At 37.6% G+C, this 13,658-nt stretch overlaps 1 pseudogene; it reads right to left on the bottom strand.

Annotated features, from left to right (window-relative positions):
- Positions 1–11,216: 11,216 nt before the first annotated feature.
- LOC112478998 lies at positions 11,217–11,335 on the bottom strand (annotated as a pseudogene).
- Between the last annotated feature and the right edge of the window lie 2,323 nt (positions 11,336–13,658).

The raw sequence follows: 13,658 nt of genomic DNA, 5'->3' as shown, positions 1-13,658 counted from the left end.
AAAAAGAGAGATCAAGAGATACACAGAAACAAATTAGAATCAAAGTACAACATATCAAAACTTTTGGGACACAGCAAAAACTGTAATAAGAGGAAAGTTTATATCATTACAGGCTTATCTCAAGAAACAAAAAAATCCCAAATAACCTAATGTTACAACTTAAAAAAAAAAAACAAACTAGAAAATAAAGAACAAATGAAGCCTAAGTCAGCAGAAAGAAGGAAATAATCAAAATTAGAGCAGAATTAAATAAAATTGAGAACAAAACGACAATAGAAAAAAATTAATGCAACAAAAAACTTTTCTTTGAGAAAATTAATAAAATTGAAAAACCTCTTGCTATACCCATAAAGAGAAAAGAGAAAGAAGACAGATAAACAAAATCAGGAATAAAAGAAGTTACAACAAATACCACTAAAATACAAAGGATCATACAAGAACACCATGAAAAACTATATGACACAAAATATAATTACCTAGAAAAAATGAACAAGTTCTTAGAAATATACAACTTTCCTAGACTGAATCATGAACAACTGGAAAATCGAAATAGAGCAATAAACAGTATAGAAATTGAAATGATCATGAAAAACCTCTCCAAAAGTAAAAGTTCAGGACCAGATGGCTTCACCAGTAAATTCTACCAAACATTCGAAGAAAATTTAATACCTGTTTTTTCTCAAACTTTTCTGAAAAATTGAAAAGGAGACTTCCTAACTAATTTTATGAGGCCAACGGTACCCTGAAACCAAAATTTGGTAAAGGTAAAACGCACAAAAAACTATAGACCAATACCTCTTAGGAACATAGATACAAAAATTCTAAATAAAATACTAACAAATATAATACAACAACACATTAAAAATATTATACACCATGATTAAGTGAGCTTTATCCCAGATCACTGGGTTGTTTAACATACGGAAATAGATTAATGTGATAGACCACATAAAATAAAAAAAATTAAAAAAAAACATACAATCATATCAGTAGATACAGATGAAACATTTGACAAGACACAGCATCTATTTATGATTAAAACAATAAAATGGATATAGAAAGAACGGACCTCAATAAAAGCTATATACAACAAACTCTCAGCTAATATTATATTTGATGAAAAACTAAAAACCTGTCCCGTAAGATCAGAAAGAAGACAAGGCCATCTGCTATCATTATTATTATTCAATATAGTATTGGAAGTCCTAGTGAGAGCAATTAGGCAAGAGAAAGAAATAAAAGGCATCCAAATAAGAAATGAAAAAGTCAAATTGTCACCTTTCGCAGATGACATTATTCTCTATATAGAAAACCTTAATGACATCATTAAAAAACTGCTAAAAAAAATAAACAAATACAGTAAAATTTCAGGGTATAAAATCAATGTCCAAAAATCCACAGTATTCCAATACTCTAACATGAATTTTCAGAAAAAGAAATGAAAAAAAAATACCATTCTTTTTTCAATTGTAATAAAAAGGATAAAATGCTTAGGCATAAACCTAATGAAACATTTGGAAAACCTATACACTGAAATCTATAAGACATTATTAAAAGAAAATTGAAGAAGACACGAAGAAATGAAAGATAATTTATTTTTGGACTGGAAGAATCAATGTAGTTAAAATGACCTAAAACATTATACAGATATAATGCAACCTCCCCAAAATTCCAACAGCATCATTTAAAGAAATAAAACAATAAATTATCAGATTTTTATGGAAGCACAAAAGACTCCAAATAGCCAAAGCAATCCTGAGAAAAAAAGTAAGGTTGGAGGAACTACTCTGCCTGAATTCAAATTATACTACAAAGCAACAATAATCAAAATGGCATGGTATTGGTAGAAAAACAGACACACAGACCAATGGGATGGAACTGAGAGTCCATAAGTAATCCCCTGTACATATGGGGAAATAAGTTTTGACAAAGAAACCAAAAATATCCAATGGAGAAAGGAAAACCTTTTCAATAAATAGTGCTGGGAATATTGGAAAGCCATAAGTAAAAGAATGAAACTAGACTGCTATCTATCACCATACACCAAAATTAACTCGAAATGGATCAAGAACCTGAATATGAGACTTGAGACAACAAATTGCATAGAAGAAAACATAGAAACTAAACTCATGGACCTTGGATTTAGAGATTTTATAAATTTGACATCAAAGGCAAGGGAAGTTAAATCAAAAGTAAATTAATAATACTATGTTAAATTAAATAGCTTCTGGACAGCAAAAACAAACAAACAAGCAAAAAAACATCAACAAAGTAAAGAGGCAACCGTCTGAATGGGAGAATATATTTGCAATCAACGACTCTGATGAAAGCCTAATTATTAGAAATATATAACAAACTCACACATCAACAATAAAAAAACAAGCAATTCAATTAAAGAATGGGCTGAAAACCTGAACAGACACTTCTCCCAAGAAGAAATACAAATGGCCCACGGATATACAAAAAAAAATGCTCAACTTCACTAACTATTTGGGAAATGCAAATCAAAACCACAATGAGATACCATCTCACATAGGTTAGAGTGGCTATCATCACACCATAAGTAATGACGGGTGTTGGAGAGGTTGTGAGTGGAAAAGGTACCCTCATACACTGCTGGTGGATATTAATATAATGTAATTTAATGTATATTAACATAACCAGTATGGAAGACCGTATGAAGTTTTCTCAGAAAACTGAGAATTTAATTACCATATGATCCAGCAATCCCTCTTCTGAGTATTTACCTAAAAAACCTGAAAACATTAATCTACAAAGATATATGCACCCCGATGTTCATAGCAACATTATTCATGGTAGCCAAGACATAGAAGCAACCAGAATGTCTTACAATAGATGATTAGATAAAGAAGAGGTGGTACATATATACAATGGAATATTACTCAGCCATAAGAAAAGATAAAATTCTACCATTTGCGACAACACAGATAGGGCTTGAGATTATCACGCTGAGTGAAATAAGTCAGATAGAAAAGTTCAAAACCATATGATTTCACTCCTGTGTGGGATATAAAAGTGAAAGTAACAAAGAAACATGAGAAAAAGTCATGAATACGGACAGTGGATTAGTGGTTACCAGAGAGAAGAGGGGTGGAGATAAGTAGATAGAGGTAAATGGGGTCAAGTATTTGGTGACAGAAGGAAATCTAACTTTGGATGGTGAATACAATGCAGTGTGTATGTACGACATGCTGTTGTATTGTACACTTAAATCTCATTAGATTTTATTAATGTCACCTCCATGATTTTTAATTAACTCAACATTAAAACAAATGTTGTCATAAAAATATAAATAATATAAAATATATGTAATATAATACAATTAATAGAATATATTATTTTTGGATAAGAGTCAAGTAATTTCTCTGACTGCTAGTGTTCAAAATTTTATAATGCCCACTAACTGATATTTCATCTTTGCATTGACCAGTGACGTTTGTGAGGCTTCATTCTTCTATTTTCAAATAAAAGCTTTATTGTTGTTATCCTGTTTTAGATCAACCATTATGATTGCATGGGTGAAGTAAGAGGAGGATGACTTGTCTTTTAAGATTATATGTGAAAGATTACCAGGACATATATAACAACCTTATAAAAAGGAATAAAACTTAATGAGAGATTCTGTAAATTGATATGTATGCAGTGACTGGGTAGAAATTTTGGTTGTCCTACTTGAAAATAGGGAAGTAGATTCTGAATGAATAAAGGGAGTGAAAAAGATAGCTGACAATTAAAAAAGAGGATGTGGCACACTGTTCGATAATTATCAAATTTAATTTTTTATTGGGCACAGAGCTAAACTACATTTAAAACATATTTTACAGTTTTCTGAAAATAAGAATGCTATCTCACTGTTGACTTGTGAATGGAAATTATGAGACCATTTCCAAGCTTAAGCTTTTCCAGACGTAAGTTTTTCATGCATAAACACACATAATTATCCATGCTATTTCCCTTTACTCCTGCTTGTTGTAAATAAGTTTTGTAATTTCAGAAGACATATCTGAATATGGTAGAACCACAAGAGAGAAGGAAACTGGATCCTGAAATCATCACTTCTGAGTTTGTATCTCATATAAATGAGAAATACATGTTACATTGTGTGGGTCTCAGGTCTGGCTGTGATCCGGACTTGTGCCTAGGGATAGGACACCGGATTTAAAATGTTACATTAATGTAGTAGAGCACCTGCACCTAACTTATGTAAGTATGATTCAGCTTATTGTTTATTATGCATGTATGGCAGAATGCTACTATTGTTCTCTGACATATATAAAGTCTATGTGGTCCCCTAGAGCAGAAGTGCACGCTCCCCGCAATAAAGGTGGTGTCTGCCATTTCATTCTGATGTTGGCTCATCATGCTTTCTTTCAACTGGACATCTCAGCACCGAAACCTTCTTGATCAGCTGGGAGCTGACACAAGGTGGAGCAGGATGAGGTGAGTACAGCTCCCAGCACTCCGGAAGGTCCTGGGTGGAGGATACTCGGGTGGAAGACATGTGTCCCCCCACCTCCTTATCTGGCTACGTGGACAGCCCTGCAGGATTGGGATGGAGTGAGGCCGAGTCCACAGGACGTCCAGAAAGCCTGGGAGTTGCTGGAGCTGAATGTCCTGACCGCTCACCAGGAGGCAGCGAGTTGGGTGGCCTGAATGTTCATGATGGTGCTGCAGCAGGCCAGCCTGGAGGTTCAGGACCAGGTTCAGTGGGTGCAACAATTGCATTGTTAGAAAGAAGCACTGGAAAGGCGGCTGGCGGCAGTGGAACGCATGCTGCAGGGCCATGACATATCGCTGCCATGGTCCCGGACTGGGAACCCACCAGCGATACCTCAGCAAGGGCAGCCAGTGATATGGCAGGAGTTTGAAGTAGAGCAGCCGTTGGCCCTAGTGGAGGTGGGGGGTGGGGGTGGGCAAGCTGGTGGCAGGGCAAGCTGGTGGTGCCCCAACCCAGGCTAAAAAGCATAACACCTTGATCTAGTACACCCTTGACAAACTCCGGGACCTGATGAAATAGGTATGACAGAGAGCCAGGGAGACAGTTCCAGGGTGGCTGCTGGGGCTGTGGGATGACAGGGATGAAGGGACTGAATTATCTTCGGAAGAGATGGCTCAGCTGGCCTCCGTAATGGTGAGGCCGTCCCTCAGGCAGCGCCTCCAGAATGTGGCGCTTCCGGTGGGGGTGCAGGCAACCACTCCTTCATTAACTGACTCATGTCCACTGCTCAGACAGTGTGGACCAACCCTAGGGGCTGCCAGAAACAGTGAGCAGATAGGCCACATACTTAAATTTGGTTCAGATAATTCGGGAAATGGGCATGCTACAGATCATGTTTCCCGCCCAGTACACTAGTCTCGATGAGGAGGAATTTACAACCCGTATGAAGGACTTGATCTTGACCTCTGGCCCAGCTGGTACTTTTGGCACCATGGCAACACTGCCTGCCTCTTATAGAAATAGGCAGATCCACAAGGTAATGCCTGCCATAGCAAGGTTGGGGGATGTGGAATTGAAACGCCAGGAGTGTTCCACCCAAGTGCATGCTGCACCACCCGCTGCACTCCCAAACCAGCCAGTGCAAGGACGAAAGTGTGGCCGAAAAGAGAGGGGCAGGGCAGTGCCCAGCCCTATCAGCCATGAAAGTGAGCCACAGGCAGATGTGGTTTGATCTCTTTGCCACAGGTGTCTCTGCAGAAAAGACTGAGCAGCAACCTAATGAAGTGCTGCTGGTGCTGTGGAATCAGCTGCACTCTGACCACCAATTCACTCCTGTTCCCAGGAAAGCCACAACCTGTGAGGTGAGGCTGGCGGATTATCTCCCTGATTAGGGATTCAGCCGGGACACCCGGTTGTGGGGGAGTTGGTTGACCTGGGGCCATGTGTGAAACTGACTATACATTGGTCCCCCCACAATGTGCAGAGGGTATTAGCCCTCGTGGACATGGGTGCTGACAGTGCCCTGCTCTATGAGAATCCGGGCAAGTTTTCCGGGCCCACTACAACCATAGAAGGCTATGGGGGTTGAGTATTTTGCATGTGGCAGGTCCCTATGACATTGGGTATTGAGATTGCTTCCTTGGCGTACCAAGTGTACATATCCCCCATATAGGAGTACATTTTGGAGTTGACGTTTTGCGAGGCTCGACTGTAAATACCACTGCTGGTGAATTTTACCTTCGTATCTGGGTGGTGAAAACTATTATCCAGGGATGTCCACACCATTCCCTGTTTGTGCTGCCCCAAGCTACCTGGGTAGTGAATACAAAGCACTACCACCTGCTGGGCAGCCATGAGGAAATAGGACGCACCATTCTGAAACTGGAAGAAGCCAGTGTCATTCATCCTACTCATAGCCCATACAACTCCCCATGTAGCCAGTGAAGAAGCCTGGGAGCTGAATAAGGTCAAGCCGCCGCCCAAGCATGCTGCCATGCTGAATGTCACGTGCATCATGGACCAGCTGTCACATGAACTTGGATGATACCCTTATGTGGTGAACTTGGCAAATGCCTTTTTCTCTAGCCCTACTCTGTGCCATGGTCTCGTGGCTCAAGATTTAGCTATGTGGAAACGACCACTCCTAATGCATTTGCATCATTACATTGATGATATAATGCTAACCTCTGTTTTTCTTACAGAACTAGAAGTAGCATCAACCAGCTTGCAAGAATCTCTCACTGATGGGGTGGGCAGTCAATGAGGACAAGATCCAGGGACCTGGGTTCTCTGTCAAATTCTTGGGAGTTGTCTGATTGGGTTAGACAAAAATAATGCCAGAGGCAGTGATTGATAAGATATAGGCATATCCCCGACCTGAAACTGTTAAGCAGCTCCAAACTTATTTGGGACGGCTGGGGTTATGGAGAGTGTTCATTCTTCATTTAGCCTCCTTGATGCGACTCCCGCACCATCTAGTGCGATGGGATGCCCAATGGGATTGGACCCCTGAGATAGAAGAGGCCTTTAAGGCTACAAAGCAAGAAGTAGTACAAGCTCAAACTCTATGTATAGTAAATCCCATTACTGCTTACGGTGCAGGTAGATGATGCAGAGTTTGGATGGGGCTTGTGTCAGAAACATGGTTCCTGGAAGGTGCCGATAGGCTTCTGGTCCCAGTCATGGTAAGGCACGGAAGCATGGTATACTCTGATAGAGAAGCAACTGGTTGCCATATATACAGCTCTTCTGGACAGTGAGGCCATCACTGGCCCTAATTCCGTAACTATGCAGTCCACGTACCCTGAAGAAGGGTGGCTACGATCTTGGGTGAAGACTGCCTGTACGAGAATTGCACAAATCCCTACACTGACCAAGGCGGCGGGGGCGCGTACCTGGAGCAGTGGGCGCAGTTCTCTGTGAGCCCCCTGTCAGATCATCTGTACTCCCTATCGGAACTAGTGCAATTTCAAACAGAGCTCCTGGTGTAACCTGCTGAGATGGGGGATGTACCAAGTCTCCATGTAGAGGTTCAGGCTCCCATCCCTGAGGATGCCTGGTACATAGATGACTCATGCCACGGGCAGCCCCCAACCCAAGCTGCCATGGTGTTACAGACATCTATAGAAACCTTCTGGTATGAGACTGGTGCTGGGCAATCCAGCCAATGGGCAGAGCTTCATGCTGCGTGGTTGGTCCTCATGAATGAAACTGGCCCAGTGCACTTCTGCACTAACAGTGGGCTATGTATTGAGGTCTGACTCTGTGCTGTCCCAATGGGCTGCTGAGGAGTGAATGATAGCCCTATGGGGCCAGGGGTTATGCGAAGACCTCCGGAAGTGGGGTCTTCAACTGGAAACCACTATATATCATGTCTCTGTCCATCAGCCATTACAGGCCCCAGGCAATGATGCAGGTGATTCACTGGCACAAATCTGCTTTGCCCGCGTACCACCAGTTCTAGCCCCTGGCTCCACCAAAAACTGGTGCATGCAGGCGTCCATACCATGGGACAGGTAGTGAAGCCATGGGGGCTATCATTGACACAGGCACAAGCACAAGTTGCCATGACGCAATGCCCCTGGTGTGCTGAGCAGCACCTAGAGAGACCGTGGACACCTGTGCCCTGCTCCATGTAGAATGTAGAATGCTGAGCAGGCACAGCAACTCTCCAGGAAATGGATGCTGAAGTCTAAGCCATCCATGCCCTGGGAGAAGACCCTCTGACAACTTGGTGGAATTCCTGGGGGATCCTCCTGGCAGTGGACAGTAGCCATCCTAGCCTTTGTTGCCTGTAGCCTGGTAGTATTTTGTTGTTCTTTATATTGTAGTTATGGACCGTGGGCCCAAGGTAGTGCCCTCCGGGCCAGATCCTGCGCCACAACTCTGTAAGAGTGGAGCATGGGTCCCAGGTCTGGCTGTGGTCCAGGCTCATGGCTAGGGATAAGACTCTGGATTTAAAATGTTATTTTAAAATAGTAGGGTGCCTGTGCCTAACTTATGTAAATATGACTCAGTTTATTGTTTATTATGCATGTGTGGCAGAATGCCACTATTATTCTCTGACATATATAAATCCCATGCAGTCCCCTAGTGTAGAAGCGCAGGCTCCCTGCAATAAAGTTAGTGCCTGCCACTTCATTCTCATGTTGGCTCGTTGTGCATTCTTTCAACTGGGCATTTCAGCACCGAAACCTTCCCTTCTTGATCAGCTTGGCGCTGACACCTTGGTAAGCCTCTAAAATTTGAAAAAAAAAATCTGTTAACAATAGTTAGTGTAATTTCAATATAATATCTTTAATTCTTAATATAGTTACTCGGGTCTATGGTTTACTCTGTGCACAAAGCTCACATTGCAATGGTTCCAAAAACCTTGCCCTTTACATGTTACCTCATTTCATAGTTTATGTTTCTCCTTATAGAGCTGTTGTTTGTTTGCTTATTTTGAGCTCCTTGAAAAATTTCCTTACTTCCTGAGAACATCGAAATGTAAAAATTATGTTGTATTGATCATCTATTTATTATTCAAAGGCATGCCAACATAATCCAATCAACTACACTGGTAAAAGAAGTCTGCATTCAGAATCTTGGGTTCTAACACTCAAATGCTGCTGGACCTGCTGCATGTTGAGAATTTTAATTGTAGAAAAAGCCATATTATTTGAAGGGCTGTAAGCACACAGAAATAATTTATGGGAGAATATGTACTCACTGGCACTAGGAATAAACAATAGTTTCTCTTCCTGGGACTTGGATATGAAATACCAGGAAACTTGAGAGCCCACCCTGAGATGCCAAATATTAATCCTGCACTTTCTATGATTTAAACTAAGAGTGCCTTCTTCTAATGAAAGTCATGGGTCATGGGACACACATTACAGCCTGGAGGATATTTGCTTATTTTTGTAAATAAAGATTTATTAACAGCTACTCATTTATTTGCTTATGGCTGTTTTATGTTACAACAGTCGAGTTGAGTAGTTGCAACAGAGGCCTCATGGCCCACAAGCCTTACTTATTTACTTTTCTATATTTTTTTTATATTTTTATAGGTTGGTGAAACCCAAGGTATGTCTTAAAAACTAAATGAGAAACTATTTGAGGAGATAACTTCAAAAATATGCCAAACAGAATTCTTACACGAAGAAAGTAACTCTGCAAACGTTAACTTTCTATAAAAATTACAAAATATGAAAAAACAATTCACTAAAGACGGTGAAAACATACAACTGCATTATTCAAACTCTAAAACCTCAGGTAATAGAAAAGGATTCTAATGGGGATATTAATAATTTTAAATTATTAAAAGCATTAAATATAATTAAAACAATTTCCAGAAGAATTGTGTCATTAGGACTATCCAAACCTGTAGAGAATTTTTATAAAAATTTATTTGAGCCAAACAGAGGATATGCCTGGAAGCTAGATCACAACAAACTGAGAAAAATGCTTCCAAGAATAATAGTTTGCAGTTTATTTTATGCATTTGAGATTAATGAAGGAACATAAAGAAGATTATATGAATATGGGAGAAAGAAGATTGGATTATACCTTAAGATTATGTGCTCTCTTGAAGGCGCACATGCTTTATAAGGAGGGGTCTTAAAGTGTGGTAAAGAAGGGTCTGAAAAGAGGTATTTCAGAAGTGTGTTAATCTAGATGTACAGAAACAACGGACAGAGCTTGCTTCAGACAAAGATAAGTCTTTTATTAAAGGAGATATATTCCTGAGTGTGACTACTCACCATGATTGGCCAAGTTAGAAATTTATAATCAGATCACCCTGAAAGATTCTTTTCTATAGAACCTCCTTTTTTATCCAAAATTCTCCCTTTTGGTCATAAATCAATTAGAAGATTCTCCTCAAAAGAGACAAGAGGTGTGTATCCACAGAAAAAAGTCTGAGAAAGTCTCAGAATCACTAAAACTGAGAGAAAGTGTTTCTCTCCTTAAGGCAGTCAGTAAAGCCTGGAGGAGGTGACTGCTTCCTAAATGCAAAGAACATTGTGAAACTTCAAGAAATATGAAATATCAATAAAACATAACATCAACAAAAAGCATAATAAATTTCCAGTAATTCATCCCAAAGAAATGAAGAACTGTGACTTGCCTGATAAAAAAATTCAACATATTTATTTTAAGGAAGCTCAGTGAGCTACAAGAAAACACAGAGGCAAAATTAAATAAAATGATGAAAACAATACACAAACAAATGAGAAATTTAACAGACATATATAAATTATAAAAAGCAAAAAACAGGCTTTACTGTTAAAATGTACAATTGAAACATCGGATTTCGTTAACCAAAGTTACCATAAAAAAATAAAAATAAATAAATAAAAAACCCAGAAATTCTGGAGCTAAATAATGCAATGAATAAAATTTTTAAAATGCAGTAGAGAGCATCAATAGTAGTCTTGATCAAGCAAATTAAAGAATCTGTAAACTTGAAGAAAAATCATTTGAAATATTCAGAGGAGAAAATAATTTAAAAAAATAAGAAGAGTAAAGAAAGATTGTTTGAATTATTGAATAATATCTAAATAAACAACTTACACAGTATGAGAGTCTCAGGAGAAGAGAAAGTAAGAGGAGCAGAAGGCTTAGTTAAACAAATAATGGCTGAGATCTTCCCAAATCTAGTAAGATAATTAAACATTCAAGTACATGAAACTCATAAGTCTTCAACAAGTACAACCCAAAAAGAATTATCCAAGACATTTTATTATTATTTATTTATTTATTTTTATTTTTTTAATCCCTATAGCACCTGGTCTCCCTAGGTGGTCTCCCATCCAAGTACTAACCAGGCCCAACCCTGCTTAGCTTCCGAGATCATTTGGGATTGAGATTGTTCAGGGTGGCATGGCCGTAGGTTCCAAGATGTTTTAATAAAACTGTCAAAATCAAATACAAAGAGAGAATTTTTAAAAAATTAAGAAAACAAAATCTTAAATACAAGGAAACTCCTATGAGACTATCAGTGAATTTCTTGGAAGAAACACTGCAGGCCAAAAAAGAGAGGAATGATATATTCGAAGTGCTGAAAGAAAGTCAACAAACAAAGCAACAACAGAAAACCTCTGAATGACATATACAATATCTAGTATACCTGTCCTTCAGAAATAAAGAAGAAATAAAACTTTCCTTGACAAATACTGAGGAATTTAATGACCACTAGACACACCTTAAAAGAAATAATAAAAGAAAAATTTCAAGTTGAAATAAAAAGATGCTATTTAGTAAGATGGAAGCATATAAAAACATACAGCATGTTGGTAAAAATGAGTATATAAAATAATTCAAAATATTCTAATATTGTGATATGATTATATATTAACCACTTAACTCTAATGTAAAAGTTGAAAGACAAAAGTATTAAAAACTATTATAGCTGCTATATGTCATGAATGGATATGCTATATAAATAGATGTAAATTGCAACATCAAAAACATAAAATGTTAGGAGGGAATAAAAGGACAGAGTTTTTTAATGCAATAAAAGTTGTTATCATCATAAAACAGACTGTTATAACTGTAAGAACTTTTATGTAAGTCTCATAGCAACCACAAATCAAAAACTTACAGTAGTACACAAAAGATGAGAAGAGAATCAAGCTGCCTCATTACAGAAAATCATCAAATTACAAAGGCAGACATTCAGAGAAAAAAAAAAAAACAAAAACAAATCTCAATATAAAAAAAGGAACTATGAAACAACCAAAAAACAGTTAGTAAAATGGTATTAATAGGTCTTGACATATCAATAATTAGTTTAAATGAAAATAGATTAAACTCACCAATCAAAAGATACGTAGAAGCTGGATGAATACAAAAACGAAACCCAACTATATGCTACTTACAAGAGATTCACTTTAGCTTTAAAGACACACATAAGCTGAAAATCAAGCTATCAAAAAATATATACTATGAAAATGGAAACCCAAAGAAAGTGTGAGTGGCTATACCTATATCAAACAAAATAGACTTTAATCCAAAAATAATAACAAGAGACAAGGTCATTATGTAATAGTAAAGGGATTAATTTATTAAGGGTATATAACAATTGTAAATATTGAAGCATGTAAATATTGTAAGCAAATGCTGACAGATCTTAAGGGAGAAATAGCCAGGGTGCATATTTATGTGTTTATTTTCTGTGAGATATTTCTGATTTCCCTGGACGTTTAAAAATATCTTGTAATGCTCCAGAGCACATTCATGCACACAGTTTGGGAGATGCAAAGTTAAGCTGTACACATTTTTTCTGAACCTTGTCCTAGGCCCTGTTATTTCACATGAAACCAAATTAATGGGTTCCAATTATAAAAGTTTAGCATACAGATATCATTACAGATTATTTTCAGGGTTATTCTTTTGAGAAGCAACTACTTTTCTGTTAAATACAGATATCTAGATACCAAGATATCATCACCTTCTACCCTACCTACCCACTTATTGTAACTTCCGATATTAAATGTTTAACATGTTGTGTCTTAAATATTGGTAATAGTAAGGGACATCAATACTCCAGTTCAGCAAAGTATTGATCATTCAGAGAAACATGAAGAAATAATGAACTTCAATTACACATTATACCAAATGGACTTAACAGATATATAAAGAACATTTCATTCAACAGCACCAAAATAAACACTCTTCTCAAGTTCACATAGGACATTCTCTAGAATACATTATAATTTAAGTCACAAAACTAGTCTAAAATTTAAGAAGAATTGCAATTATACCAAGTACCTTTTCCAACTACAATGATATAAAACCAGAATTCAGTAACTGGAGAAAAATGGGAAAGTTTATAAATATGTAAAAATTAAGGACTCTTCCAAACAACCAATGGGTCAAAGAAGTAATCAAAAGGGGGACAAAATCTTGAAACAAATAAAAATAAAGACACAACATACCACAAGTTATGAGAAGCAGCAAAAGTAGGGCTAGGAGGAAAGTTTATAATGATTAATGTCTACATTAAGAAAAAAGAAAAAAATTAAAATAGCCTCAATTTATACCTCAAGTAACTAGAAAAAGAACAAACCAACCCCAAAGTTGAAAGAAGAAAATAATAAAACAGAACAGAAATGAATAAAAGAAAGCCCAGAATAATCAGTAGAACAGATCAACAAAAATACAGACGGTTTTTGAAAAGACCAAAAAAAGATAAGTTTTGAACTAAACTAAGAAA

Source organism: Pteropus alecto, unplaced genomic scaffold, assembly GCF_000325575.1.
Source record: "Pteropus alecto unplaced genomic scaffold, ASM32557v1 scaffold384, whole genome shotgun sequence".
Classification (NCBI taxonomy): Eukaryota; Metazoa; Chordata; class Mammalia; order Chiroptera; family Pteropodidae; genus Pteropus; species Pteropus alecto.
The sequence above is the reverse complement of the archived record's forward strand: the minus strand, read 5'-3'. Positions and strand labels throughout refer to the sequence as shown.